The sequence below is a fragment of the Cebus imitator genome, unplaced genomic scaffold, assembly GCF_001604975.1.
Source record: "Cebus imitator isolate Cc_AM_T3 unplaced genomic scaffold, Cebus_imitator-1.0 Scaffold93, whole genome shotgun sequence".
NCBI lineage: Eukaryota > Metazoa > Chordata > Mammalia > Primates > Cebidae > Cebus > Cebus imitator.
This window is the reverse complement of record NW_016107408.1, coordinates 4,584,401-4,598,922: the sequence shown is the minus strand read 5'-3', so window position 1 is coordinate 4,598,922 and position 14,522 is coordinate 4,584,401. Positions and strand designations below refer to the sequence as shown.

General features: G+C 51.4%; 1 long non-coding RNA gene across 6 annotated transcripts in view; it reads left to right on the top strand.

Annotated features, from left to right (window-relative positions):
- LOC108309366 overlaps positions 1 to 14,522 on the top strand; it is a 44,500-nt gene that overhangs the window by 25,476 nt on the left and 4,502 nt on the right. For 2 of the 6 annotated variants that reach the window (XR_001827306.2, XR_001827305.2), the window contains exons 1-2: positions 8,761 to 8,773; positions 9,055 to 9,163. The exons of 1 other annotated variant lie outside the window; for it this stretch is intronic. This is a non-coding gene — a long non-coding RNA (uncharacterized LOC108309366). Of the gene's footprint in view, positions 1 to 8,760; positions 8,774 to 9,054; positions 9,164 to 9,190; positions 11,305 to 12,657; positions 12,672 to 14,522 lie in introns of those variants that run through there. 3 more of the 6 variants (XR_005201425.1, XR_005201424.1, XR_005201427.1) reach the window with 2 other exon arrangements.

Here is a 14,522-nt window from a genome sequence, read left to right as displayed (position 1 = left end):
AATTCCAGCTACTCAGGAGGCTGAGGCAGGAGAATCGCTTGAACCCAAGAGGTGGAGGTTGCAGTGAGCCCAGATCATGCCACTGCACTCCAGCCTGGGCAATCGAGTGAGATCTAGTCTCAAAACAAACAAACAAAAACCCAAATTTCCATGAATGTAGTGGCTTAAAACAACAGAAACTTCATTCTCTCACGGTTCTGGGGGCCAGAAGTCTGAAATTAAGGTGTCCACCAGGCTGCTCTTCCCTCCTTGCCCCCTCCAGCTGCTGGGGGCTCCAGGTGTTCCTTGGCTTATGGCCATATCACTTGAGTCTCTGCCTCTGCGCTCACGTGGACTTCATCTCCGTGTCTCCCACATCCGTGTCTCCCTGTGTCTTCTCCTTTCCTGTCTCATAAGAACACTGGTCACTGAATTTAGGACCTAAAGCAAAATGATCTGGATGTCAAGATCCACATTTTAATTACATCTGTGAAGACACTCATTCCAACCACGGTCACTTTCAGAGGTTCCAGGTGAACATCTTTTTCTTTCTTTTTTTTCTTTTAGGGGAGCATATGGGACACCTTTCAATCCACTCTACCCACCCCAGCCACCCTGTTCCCGTTATGTCACATCGCCATGGAACAAATAACATCCAAACTTAGTGGCTTCAAACAACAACAACCATCTTACTACCTCCCATGGTTTCTTTGGGCTAGGAGTCCAGGCAGGACCCGGCTGGGCATGATGTTAGCTCCCTGCAGCCTCCTCCCAGGCCTAAGTGATCCTTCCATCTCAGCCTCCCGAGTAGCTGGGACTACAGGCATGCACCACCAGGCCCAGCTAATTTTGTTTTTTATCGAGACCAGGTTCTAGCTCTGGGTCTTTCAGACAGATGCAGTCAGGCAGTGCACGCTGCTGTGACAGCATGGGGCTGAGGTAGTGGGGGACTGGCAGGCACCTGTGTCCCCTCCTTCCTTCATGTGGCTTCAGGGCCTTTACCTGTGGCTAGTTAGGGTTTCATCAGTGCGTGGCAGCCTTAGGGAAGTCCGACTGCTTCCTGGAGAGCAAGGCAGACAGCATGCATTCTTTGATCTAGCTTTCGGCATCACAGAGGGTCACTTCTGCTGTGATCTCTCAGCTGAGGCAGCCTCCAAAGCCCGTCCTGCCCCAGGGTTTTCACCAGGTCTCAGCAGTAGAGCTGTCTCCACTAGTGCATCTCCGTTAACAGCCGGAGAAACAGCATCTCCCTTCACAGCTTCAGTAACTAGCTGCCAAGTTATCCCAACTAAGGGCAGAGCCACAGTTGGATATAGGAAGCTGACTCTGGGGCTCATGGCTACTGCCTGTCCTTCCTCCAGCCTGGGGAAGGGGGCCTGAGTCGAAAACTGCTCTCCAGCTGGGGTGCGGTGGCTCACGCCTATAATCCCAGCTCTTAGGGAGGCAGAGGCAGGAGGATAGCTTGAGCCCAGGAGTTTGAGACTTGCCTGAGCAATATAGCCACACCCCATTCTCTAAAAATTAAATAAGGTCAGGTGTGGTAGCTCATGCCTGTAATCCCAGAACTTTGGGAGCCTGAGGCGGGTGGATCGCTTGAGGCTAGGATTTCGAGACCAGCCTGGCCAACACGGTGAAACCCTGTCTCTACTAAAAATACAAAAAATTAGCTGGGCATGGAGGTGTGAACCTGTAATCCCAGCTACTTAGGAGGCTGAGGCAGGAGAATCACTTGAACCTGGGAGGCGGAGGTTGCAGTGAACTGAGATCACACCACTCCACTCCAGCCTGGGCAACAGAGTGAGAACTTGTCTCAAAATAAATAAATAGGCTGGGTGTGGTGGCTTATGCCTGTAATCCCAACACTTTGGGAGGCCCAGGTGGATAGATCACCTGAGGTCAGGAGTTTGTGACCAGCTTGGCCAACATGGAGAAACCTTGCCTCTACTAAAATTACAAAAAAAAAAATAGCCAGGCGGCCGGGCGTGGTGGCTCACGCCTGTAATCCCAGCACTTTGGGAGGCCGAGGCGGGTGGATCACGAGGTCGAGAGATCCAGACCATCCTGGTCAAAATGGTGAAACCCCGTCTCTACTAAAAATACAAAAAATTAGCTGGGCATGGTGGCACGTGCCTATAATCCCAGCTACTCAGGAGGCTGAGGCAGGAGAATTGCCTGAACCCAGGAGGCGGAGGTTGCGGTGAGCCGAGATCATGCCATTGCACTCCAGCCTGGGTAACAAGAGCGAAACTCCGACTCAAAAAAAAAAAAAAATAGCCAGGCGTGGTGGCGCACCTGCCTGTAATCTCAGTTACTCAGGAGGCTGAGACAGGAGAATTGCTTGAACCTGGGAGGCAGAGGTTACAGTGAGCCAAGATTGCCCAGCCTGGGCGACAGAGCAAGATTCCATCTCAGAAAAATAAATAAGTAAATAAATAAATAATAAATGAAAAAAAAACTGCTCTCCAGACGGTTTGAAGGCAACAGGGGTGCAGTGAGAGCAGGCCCGCGGACCCCTGGCCAGACAACCCGGCTTCCAGACCTGGCTCTCCCGTTTCTATTCGTGTGGCCTAAATGTCGCTTTCTGCTCAATCACAAAAGGCAGGATGCCTGTCCCGCTGCCTTTCATGGTTGTCATGGGTGACACGTGATGAAATATGTTAGAGTGCTTGGAACACTCGTTACTGCTCTTCAAATAAAAGCTGTTGTGTGCTCTTTCACTCCTCTGAGTGCTGCAAACATCCAGCTGTTTTATAAATAGTTGTGGATTTTAATGTAGAGGTTTCCTATCAACCCCAGAAGGAACGCTGCCCAGCAACTCTACCCTGTCACCCGGCTAGTCACCAGGGACACCACTGGGTCAAATCATGAATGAGGGGCTGTGGTCCGTGTGGCCCCCAAATAGCCAGTGAATGAGGATGGGAAAGGGGACGGCTATGTGAACACACTACCCCAAGCTTAGTGGCTTAACCAACAATTTCGTTTTCTCGCTCACGGTTGTGTGGGTTGATGGGGTTCCACTGGCCAGTTCTTCCTCAGGGATCTCTGTGTAGTTGCGGGCAGAGAGCAGCTGGGGCTGTGGTCATCTGAAGGCTCAACTGGGCTGGATGTCCAAGGTGGCGACTCAGGAACCCTCCATATGGCCTCTCCAGCAGTGCGGCCTGGGCTGCTGCTTTTTGGAGAAAGGGTCTTGCCTTGTTGCACTGCAGCACTAGCGTAATGTCAGCTCACTGCAGCCTCCTCCCAGGCCTAAGCAATCCTCCCATCTGAGCTTCCCGAGTAGCTGGGACCACAGGTGTGTACCACTACACCCAGCTAATTTTGCTTATTTTTTGTAGAGATGAGGAGTCATTGTTACCCAGACTAGTCTCCAACTCCTCGACTCAAATGATCCTCCTCCCTCAGCCTCCCAAAATACAGGCCACTGCCATCCAGCCCCAGGCTTCTTTTTTTTTTTTTTTGAGATGGAGTCTCGCTCTGTTGCCCAGGCTGGTATAGTGGCGTGATCTCGGCTCACTGCAACCTCCACCTCCTGGGTTCAAGCAGTTCTCTGCCTCAGCCTCCCGAGTAGCTAAGCTCACAGGCACCCACCACCATGCTTGGCTAATTTTTGTATTTTTAGTAGAGACAGGGTTTCACCATGTTGGCCAGGCTGGTCTTGAACTCCTGACCTCATGATCCACCCATCTCGGCCTCCCAAAGTGCTGGGATTACAGGTGTGAGCCACCACGCCCGGCTGCCCCAGGCTTCTTAAATGTAAGCTCCTGGCTTCAAGAGCAGGTACACATTGCCAGTTCTCTACAGAGCTCTAGGTGCATTTGGCACAGAGTCACAAGCTGACACCACCATATTCTTTTGGTCAAAACACCCCACATTCAATGGGGTCGTGGAGAAAGAGACTCCACCCATCAGTGGGGCAGTGACAGGGAGGGAAGGAAGTGACGCCCACTCCCTTTGGAGATAAGCTGCCACCCAGAATGAGGGCCAGTTCCACTCCTAAGCCTATCCATCTGCCCGGCTTAGAAGATTTGTCACTGTGACAATGTGGGAGTCCTGGCTTTGGCTGGAGAGTGTGGGGAGCAGCAGAGGCCCTGAAAAGAAAAGCCGCTGAGCAGCCTTACCCACCCCACCCCCAGCTGTCCAGGTGCTGCTGGGTTGACTGGTGCAATGGGAATTAGAGCTCTGGGGCACCAATGTCAGGGCCAAGATCCAGAGGCCTGTCCCTGGCCACCGTCCAGCCTGGGCTCCCTCCCACATCCTGACCACAGCTCTGACCAGGCAGTTGGGTGACGACAAGGGGGCGGCTTCTGATTGTCCACCAGACAGCTGTGCAGGCACAGGTGCCAAAGCTGGCCACACAAGCCTTTCACTGGACTGGCTATCTCTTGGATAAAGAACCGGCCACAGCCCCGTCTGTTTGCATTTCTCAAGCCTGGTGGAGCCAGCGCCATGGCAGCCAGCCTCGCCTCTCCTGTGTGTTTTCTGGCCTCTCCCCTCCTCCTGCCACCTTGTAGCGGCTTCCCTTAAACTGGCACTGCTCCTGGCTTTCTGAGCTACTCCCTGCCCCGACAGCTGATTTCTCCCTTTCTTTGTCGCCTTCTCCATCTATTCTCTCATTCTACCAGCATCGTTGGGGACCTCAGAGTGGGTGGGAACCAGGGACATTGGGAACCACCCTGCAAGGCTCACACATAAATGTCGGGCGCCGTGACTCACGCCTGTACGAGTGCTCATCCCAGCAATTTGGAAGGCTGAGGCGGACAGATCACCTGAGGTCAGGAGTTTGAGACCAGCCTGGCCAACCTGGTGAAACCCTGTCTCTACTAAAAATACAAAACTTAGCCAGATGTGGAGGCACGTGCCTGTAATTGCAGCTCCCGGGGAGGCTGAGGCAGGAGGATCGCTTGAGCCATGCTGTACTGGTTGGATAGTGCTAGAGGCCATGTGGTCGTGAACGAAGTTGAAAATGTTTGCTATTTGGCTCTTTACAGAAAAAGTTTGCTGAGCCCTGAATTGGGGAGGTGGTGGGGCCTCAGTATGGTCTCTGCATGAGATGGTTTCCGCCTGGGCTCCTGACAGAGGAGGGGAGAGATTTGTGTTTCCAATCAGAGACGGTTTGTTGGATGGGGAATTGGTGTCTGTGTCCCAACCCTGCGCGCTGGACTTCTTAAGGAGGGAAGCAGGGTGGGGGGTTCTGAGTGGTGCTGAGTCAGGACTGGGTCCTCCTCACCCCTTCTCAGGGGCCACCCTGCTCACTGAGCAGCTGCAGCCCCCCTCAGGCTTTGGACAGCCACCAGCCCAGGACAACTGGTGCCCCTCCCCTGCAGGTCCAGGCAGTGGCAGGAGGTCAGGACAGAACTTGTTTTCAGCACACAAGGAATCCTGCCCCCATCATACCCAGAAATGTCTGCAGATCCTGGGGCAGGAGGTGAATTCCTGAGTGAGCCCCTAACACGCTCCTCTGTGAATGCCACCTGTTTGGTGTGGGTAGCTGGAGAGGCTGGGCTCCCTGGCTTCCCTGCCCTCTCTCCCCACTCCACAGAGAGAGGTCCTCAGGGTTCTACCCTCCTGTCATTGGTCAGAGTGACAGTCAGGACTGCCCCATTAGGAACAGCGGTCGTCTCTTTCTTGGGTGACTTTTCTTGCTCCTGAGGTACCCTGGATTCTCCCCAGCCATTCTCTCAGATATGGGAGGGGCTCTGGGGAAGGGAAGGCCTGCCCTGGACAGATCTCAGGCACATGGAGAGATGAGAACACGCATTCCACCTGCGAGGGGCTTCTAAACAGCAACTAAGCCCGTATAGGGACACACGACCCCATGCCTGCTCGCTGCCCGGGGAAGCTGTGCCAGTCCCTGGCTGTGCCTTTGTGCCTGGAGTACTGCCGGCCAGGCTGGCCACTGCGCCACTGAGCCATTGGCATGCCCTGAGCCCCCAGCGGTACCAGCTCCTCGGGAGGATGGCCTCTGTGCCCAAGCCTCTTACTCTGGTGGGTTGCTGCCCCAGCGATTGATTTTTTTAATGTGTTTTGTGCTGACTCTATTCTGTTCAGCAGCAGCCGTCTCTCTGGCACCACAGTGCCTGCCTGCAGGCTGGGCTGGCCAGATAGCCAGGGAGAAACACATGCCCCATGCCTGGGAGGCTTGGCGGGAGAAGGCAGGAGCTAGGTTCACGGTCAACGGACAGCCATGGAGGGGACCTCAACCCAGGTCCCCATCCTAGCTGTTCATCAACACCCTCAGGTTTCAAATATCCACGGGCTCACCCTGCCATGCTATGAAGCCGACGGGTGTGACTCTGGGCTAAGCAACGGACAACACAGGCTAAGAAGGGCAGCTGGCACTTTAGCAGGGCTGGAGACTTTGGAAGACACAAAACACGTGATTACATTAGCATACATGATGGCTGTGAACATTTACAAACTTTTTTTTTTTTTTTTGGAGACAGGGTCTTGCTCTGCTGCCCAGGCTCACTACAGTCTTGACCTCCTGAACTCAGGCATTCCTCCCACTTCAGCTTCCCGAGTAGCTGGGACTGTAGGTGTGTCCCACCATGCCCAGCTAATTTTTTAAATTACTTATAGATATGGGGTTCCACTCTGTTGCCCAGGCTGGTCTCAGATTACTGGGCTCAAGGGATCTTCTCACCTTGGCTTCCCAAAGTGTTGGAATTACAAGTATTACCGACTGTGCTGGCCTTTTTTTTAAAATTATTTTTTTTGAGACAGAGTCTTGCTCTGTCACCCAGGCTGGAGTGCAGTGGCACAGTTTGGCTCACCGCAACCTCCGCCTCCTGGGTTCAAGCAATTCTACTGCCTCAGCCTCCTGAGTAGCTGAGATTACAGGCACCTGCCACCACGCCCGGCTAATATTTGTATTTTTAGTAGAGACAGTGTTTTACCATGTTTGTCAGGCTGGTCTCGAACTCCTGACCTCAGGTGATCCACCCGCCTCGGCCTCCCAAAGTGCTAGGAATTCAGGTGTGAGCCACCGTGCCCAGCCCCCGTTTTTTCTTACTAAAATTAGAGACGGGGTCCGGTATATTGCCCAGGCTGATCTCAAACTCCTAGTCTCAAACAATCCTCCTGCCTTGGCCTCTCAAAGTGCTAGGATTACAAGTGTGAGCCACCAAGCCTGGCCTACAAACTTTTTAAATCACAAAAGGAATCTGTATTTGTTAGAAACGTTTGAAACAAGACCAGAATTAATGGAAGATGAGAGCAGAAGGAGCCACGGTTCTCTCTACTCACTCCCACATCCTATTCCCTAAAGAAACCACTCTCAACAGTTTGGGCTGCCTGTTTCCAGATGTTTTCTGGAAAACTTGCTTGATCGTTTGAGACTTGCAACAATTCCAAGAGATGAGCAGGTCCGATCGCATAGTTGTCAGTTTACAGGTGAGCACAAGGGGCTTGAGGAAGTCCTTCTTTGTCCCAGTGGAGCATCGAGCCAGCAACAGAGTCAGAAGGAGCTCCTACATCCCTGGCCCCGCCCGTTCTCTTTCCCCTGGGACCAGCTGCCCCCATGAGTGGCCCATGACTTCTCTTCCCCAAGCAGATCATCTTGTTGCGCAAGCAGAAAACTCGGAGGCCTCATTTCAGGTATTAAACAAGATGGCGACCATCTCTAGAGGCCTCTGTTCTCCAGGCCTCCCAGGGTTACAGGGAGGGCTGGAGCAGGGCAGTCTTCCCAGGCGCAGGACCGGGGAGCTGGGAGTGCAGGGGCAGAGGACAGCTGGCTCCCCAGTCCCAGGAAGAAGGCCAGCAGGGCTCCTTTAGTGATTCCCATTCACTTCAATCCTGCTCTTAGCTTTGGTGTTGAGTGACAGCCTCGTCTATTCTAGAAACCAGAGAATTGGAGGGCAGTGTGTTCAGGTCTGACAATCCCAGAACAAGACAAGACGAACTCCCACTCCACCTTTAGGAGAAATTGTATGTGCAGTTTCAGTGAAGTTATTTGACCTGATGAAAAACATGTTTCAAAAGGAAAAGCAATACCTTCCAGGATGAGTCAGAAGTATTCTTCCCATTTTGCTATAAAAAAAAAGTTGATATAATTTGTCCTTGGAAACCAGTGGAGAACAAAATGTAAAGAGCAACTCCATAGGGACAAAAGGAAGCAAATCTGCACACTTCATATTCTTTAGGCAAAAGACAATCTGTTCCAAGAAGCGAATGGCTGTTTTTTTTTTTTTTTTTTTTTAGTTTTCTATAAAATCAGCATTTCTCCCTTCCTTGGAACCTACCCAAAGGTCCTACCTAGAACTCTTTCAAAATCCTACCTAGAACAAAAAGTAAAATTGGGTCATGATAAGCCTATGCCTTGTTTTTTGTTGTTGCTGTTTTGTTTAAAAATTTTATTATTATTATTATTTTTTTAAAGACGGGGTTTCACCATGTTGGTCAGGCTGGTCTTGAACTCCCAACCTCAGGTGATCTGCCTGCCTTGGCCTCCAAAGTGCTTGGATTACAGGCATGAGCCACCATACCCGGCCAAGCTGGGCTAGAGAGCCCAGGCCCAGCTAACATATTCTATGTTTAAGTTACAAAAAGGTATATGCTTGCCTCTGTATAGCCAATGAAACCACTTTCGGGGTATCCATCCAGAGATATTCCTTAGTGTACGTGTTAGACAGGCAGATGTGTTGTTTCTGTTACCCTCTTTTTATTTTTTGAGATGGAGTTTCGCTCTTGTTGCCCAGGCTGGAATGCAATGGCGCAATCTCAGCTCACCGCAACCTCCACCTCCTGGGTTCAAGCAATTCTCCTGCCTCAGCCTCCCGAGTAGCTGGGATTACAGGTGCGTGCCACCACACCTGGCTAACTTTGTATTTTTAGTAGAGACGGGGTTTCTCCATGTTGGTCAGGCTGGTCTTGAACTCCTGACCTCAGGTGATCCACCCGCCTTGGCCTCCCGAAGTGCTGGGATTACAGGTGTGAGCCACGGCACCCGGCCTTCTGTTACCTCTTTAACCCAGATGGGAGTGTGCCATTTCGTCCATTCATTGAGAATTGAAGCCAGCCAGTCCCACAGCCTGTTCTGCTCCTTGATTCCTCTTGTTTTGTTTTTCCCCTTTCCAGTGTATCTAGAACACGGTTCCATATTCGTCCATCAATGCTTCCAAGTCTTTGTTCCGCCTCCTGTGACCCATCACACGGGCACACGGCAAGTGTGGAACCAGCCGCCTATGTGGGTGCCTCCAAATCCTTTGTCATTATTACAAACAACGCCGCCTGGGTCATGTCACAAATGTGCACGCATAGCTGGTGTTCCATTTCTACAAGCAGAACCGCTGGGTCAAAGAATCTGTGCATTCAGATTGATCCTTGCCCTCCGAGGAGGTGGTATCATTTTACAGCCACTAGCAAAGTAAGAGAGTGGCCTCCCTTCTTGCCAAGCCCTCAAAGCTTGCATCTCTGCCAGTCTGCTCTGTGGAAAATGGGGTCTGGGTATAGTTTTCATTTGCACTTGTCGTGTGCTAAGTGAGACTGAGCATCTTTTCAGCGTCCAGCCCTGTGGCTGGCTCCAGGTCCTCCTTGTACACAGCTCTAAGGCTGTGGCCTTGCCTGTGACTGGCTCTGCAAGATCCAGGACTAGATTTGGGTTTCTATCTTCCGGCTTCTCGCTGAGTCACTCCCAGGAAGGAAAGGGCAGCAGGCTCAGGTTATTTCTGCCTGGGCCATCTAAGCTGCCAGTCCTGGGAAGACCTTGGCCTCCCGAACTCCCTGTGGGCGCCCTGCACCTGTGCGTTGCACCTGTCAAACCCAGCCTTCCTGGGCCCCCTGGGAGGGATAGGGGCTTGCAGATAGGGATCAGGCCAGGCATGTTTGTAAACTAGGCATGAAAGGACCCAGCTAGACTAGAAGGATTTGGAAGAAATCAATGAGCAAAGTCCTAAGCTCTAGGTGACAGAATGAGAGGAATGAGGCCGAGTGGAGAGAAGAGATCAAAGTCGTTGAGAGGACTTTAGGCAGAGAGGGTGGTGAGCCACCGCCGGGGGATGGGACACTTGGGAACAGCTCTCATGGAATCACGTGAGACGAACTGTGCAGCTTCCGCCCTGGCTCCAGGGCCCATCATCACTTCAGGGTGTGTGCTAAGAGCTGCCGAGGGTGGGAAGTAGAGACAGCCTTTGGCCTGTGCATGGAGAATCCAGGCCACGCATGAGGCCAGCCAGAGGCCTGGAGAAGCCCCTCTCTCCACAGGGACCCTCTCTGAACAGGGTCTGGGCCTCTGCGAGGGAGCTCTGGTCAGGTGGTTGTAATTTAAGCTCAGGGCCGCTCTGTGTGTCTTGCTCACTGAAGGACGGAAGGACGAGAGAAGCCAGGAGAAGCTGGTGGCTGCATTCCTGGGCCCCTGGGGAGTCTGCAGCCTGTTATTTCCTGACTCAAACAAAAAGCAAATTTGCTCTGGAAATTGCTGAGGCAGAGTCATCCTGGAGCTCCTCGAAGAATGGGGACTTGTAATTTTCTAAGCTCCAGGGCCTCTGACTCCTGGGAGCTGGGCTTTCCCCTCTGTGAGCTTCCGTGGAGACCCTGGGGCCTGTTCTAGGCTCAACCACCAACCACAGTTCAGGCACTCCTCCCTGCTCTGTTGGGGCCGGCAATCCAGCGCTAGACTTCAGAAGTGGACAGGGAGAGAGATTTGCTGTATCTGGGGCTCCATTTCAGTTCCATCCAGGTGCCCCATGCTGCTGTGTAAGAGGGAAAATGAGCCACTGCTGATTTTTACCCCAGCTAGGATCAGAGACCGATGCGGTTGCAGCAGGTGGCATCTGGGTGGCGTGCAGGCAGGGTGGGGCCCCTTCCTGAAGCCAGCTTCTCAGAGTCTCTCAATGCCACATTACCAAGCAGAGTTTTCAAGAACTGTAGCTAGGGATGCTCTCCTTCCAGCTCTTCAACCTCTCTGGGGGAAAAGCACAAACAGTTGAGGTTGTCCCTGGGGCCACCACGGAATGCTTAATTGCTTTCTGAGAGAATTGTCACCTCTTTCTGCTTTCCTCCCCCTCCCCATTGCCCTTCTCCCCCTTTCCCTCCCTCACTGGAGGCTGTTGCTAGGGGAGCTGGGGCTGAAGACATGCGCTCCCTGACTGTGCCCCAAGGGAACCAGGAGCATGTGCTGACGAGCAGTCCGCTTCTCCAAATATATTGCTGCACCACCTTTGCTGAAAAAAAGAACCCTATGTTTTGGAGGAATAAATGTGCTCTTTGCTGTGAGCCAGGCACTCTTTGACAGCAGATGGATGATGTCCCAGGCCAGCTGAATCAGCCAGACTTTGGAGCAAGCAGTGTGAACCAAGACAGGGACGGGAGCCAGCCAAGGAAAGTAAGGTACAGGGATATTTGAAGGTTTTCATCCCAGGAGTTTAGTCAGCACCTTGTGTAATGATTTACACTGAGGGCCAAAGAGTGATGTGTATTATGAAGGGCAGGCTAAAAAGTAGTCACAAATAAACCCTCTAATGTGTAACAGCTCAGATACCTTACAAATGTATTGCTTACTCACGTAACAGGCCAAGAACGAGCGTTCCTGATTGGCCAGTGGCTTTCCTCCACATGGTGATTCAGGGACCCAGGCTCTTTCCATCTCAGGGCTCTGCCCTTCCCCAGGGTCTTGTTGGTACCTATATCCAGCTGGCAAACAGGAGGGAAATGACGGAGGAAGCACACCTGCTTCTGACTGCCTTGGCTCTGAGGGGCTGCACATCTTTCCTGCTCACATTCTATTGGTCGGAATTTGTCATGTGGAGATATCCAGCTGCAAAGGCAGCTGGGAAATGTAGTCTCTGATCTTAGCGAAACTCTACGAAAGGGGAGTGGTTTTGGTAGACAGCTAACCATCTGTGCCACCCGTCCTAAATCAAGCCACAGGTCAGGGAGAGAGAGCAACTCATTTTGAATTTGTTTTTGTTTTGTTTTGAGGCAGGGTCTCACTGTCACCTGAGTTGGAGTGCAGTGGCATGATCACAGCACACTGTGGCCTTGCTTCCTGGGCTCAAGCAATCCTCCCACCTCAACATCCCAAGTAGCTGGGACTGTAGGTGTGCACCACCAAGCTCATCTAATTTTTTTTTTTTTTTTTTTTTTTTTTTTTTTGTTTTTTTTTTTTTTTTTTTTTTTTTTTTTTTGAGACAGAGTCTTACTCTGTCACCCAGGCTGGAGTGCAGTGGGGAAATCTTGGCTCACTGCAACCTCCGCCTCCTGGAGTCAAGCTATTCTCCTGCCTCAGCCTCCCGAGTAGCTGTGATTACAGGTGTGCACCACCACGCCTGGCTAATTTTTGTATTTTTAGTAGAGATGGGTTTTCACCGTATTGGCAAGGCTGGTCTCGAACTCCTGACCTCGTGATCCGCCTGCCTTGACCTCCCAAAGTGCTGGGATTACAGTCATGAGCCACCACACCCAGCTAATTTTTTGTATTTTTTTTGTAGAATGAGGTTTCACTATGCTGCCCAGGCTGGTCTGAAATTTCAGGAATCTGCCCGCCTTGGCCTCCTGGAGTGCTGATATTACAGGTGTGAGCCACTGTGCCTGAACTTTTAAAATAATTTTTTTAAATTTTTTATTTCTTTTTTTGAAACAGGGTCTTGCTCTGTCTCTAGGCTGGAATACATTGGTGCGATCGTAGTGTACGTAACCTCAGCTTCCTGGGCTCAAGCAATCCTTCTACCTCAGCCTCCCAAGAGCTGGGACTACAGGTGCATGCCATCAGCCCAGCTAATTTATTTTTAATATTTTGTAGAGACAGGGTCTCCCTATGTTGTCCAGTTGGTCTCAAACTCCTAGGCTCAAGTTATCCACCCGCCTTGGCATCCCAAAATGCTGGGATTACTCGCATGAGCCACTGCACCTGGCCACTCGGGGTCTTTAATTGGGGATTCCTGCCTGAGTAACTTGCTAGAAAGGATTTTGCTTTTGCCAAGGATTGGAAGATCCAACAGCCTCAGAACTGGGCAGAAATACAGGGGCCAATTAACAGAGAAGAAAACTACTAAGAAACCTGGATAATGAGGCGTAAGAAGCTGTGCGATTCCCCTGCAATTGGTTTATCTGTGCAAAGTTCATGCCCAAACTTCCCAGTCTGAGCATAGAAACTTGGGCCTCTGGCAGAAGCTGTGCAAACAAAGATGTGGATGGTTCTTTGTGGAGGAGGGGCACAGCCAGAGTGCAGGGTGAGGCTGCAATTTCAAGGCTGTGGGAAATCAGAAATGCCTCCTCTGCCTCCTCCCCTGGGAACAACGTCGGAGGCCGGGAACCTTCACTGTGTGGGCACCTGCATTAGGTATTATTTCTGCATAACAAATTGCCACAAATCTAGCAGCCATTTATTTGCTCACGGTTCTATAGGTTAGAAGGAATACTATGCAGCCATAAAAAAGGATGAGTTCACGTCCTTTGCAGGGACATGGATAAAGCTGGAAACTGTCATTCTCAGCAAATTAACACAAGAACAGAAAACCAAACACTGCATGTTCTCACTCATAAGTGGGTGTTGAACAATGATAACACATGGACACAGGGAGGGGAACATCACACATCAGGGCCTGTTGGGGGGTGGGGGATAAGGGGAGGGATAGCAGGGGGTTGGGGGATAGGGGAGGGAGAGCATTAGGAGAAATACCTAATGTAGATGACAGGGGGATGGATGCAGCAAACCACCATGGCATGTGTACACCTGTGTAACAAACCCGCATGTTCTGCACATGTACCCCAGAACTTAAAGTATAATTTTGAAAAATAGTAATGAAATAAAGAAGTCTGGGGCAGGCTTCACTGGCTTCACCGGGTCTCTGCTTAGGATGTCAGGAAGCCAAAATCAAGGTGCTGGTCAGCCTGGGCTGTCACTCGGAGGCTCTAGGGAAGAATCGACTTCCAGGTTCTCTTCGGTTATTGACAGAACCCACTTCCTTGTGGCTGCAGGACTGAGGTCCCTGGTTTCTTGCTGAGCTCCTAGGAACTGCTCACAAGTCCTTTCTGTGTAACGCTTCCTCCGTCTTTAAAGCCAGTATTCAGTTCTTCTTGTGGTTAGAATCTCTCTGACTTCCCTTCTGCTGTTGGAGAGACTAAGTTCCTGTGATTAGATTATTCCCAGCCAGATAACTGACCCACTTGGAGATCAACTGATTGGTAATGTTAATTACACTACAGATTTCTTCTGCCATATAATATGAAGGAAGTAACACACCCAGGGGCAGGGACTGTGAGGCCATCTAAGAACAGTGCCTGAAGCTGTGGGTCTGGGACCCAGAATGGCTTACATTGAAGCTGAAAAGACTTTTGCTTCTGGACAAATTGTTGTCCCACTTGGTTGCACCCAACCATGGTAGGGTGATCGCTGGGCCTGGCCCCAGCTCTTGCCGAATACACAGAAGATCTAGGGACAGAGAGGAAATGGGCCCTCCTGCTGCAAGTCCCTTTCTCTTGTCAAAAGACAAAATGAGGCCGGGCGCGGTGGCTCAAGCCTGTAATCCCAGCACTTTGGGAGGCCGAGGCGGGTGGATCACAAGGTCAAGAGATCGAGACCATCCTGGTCAACATGGTGAAACCCC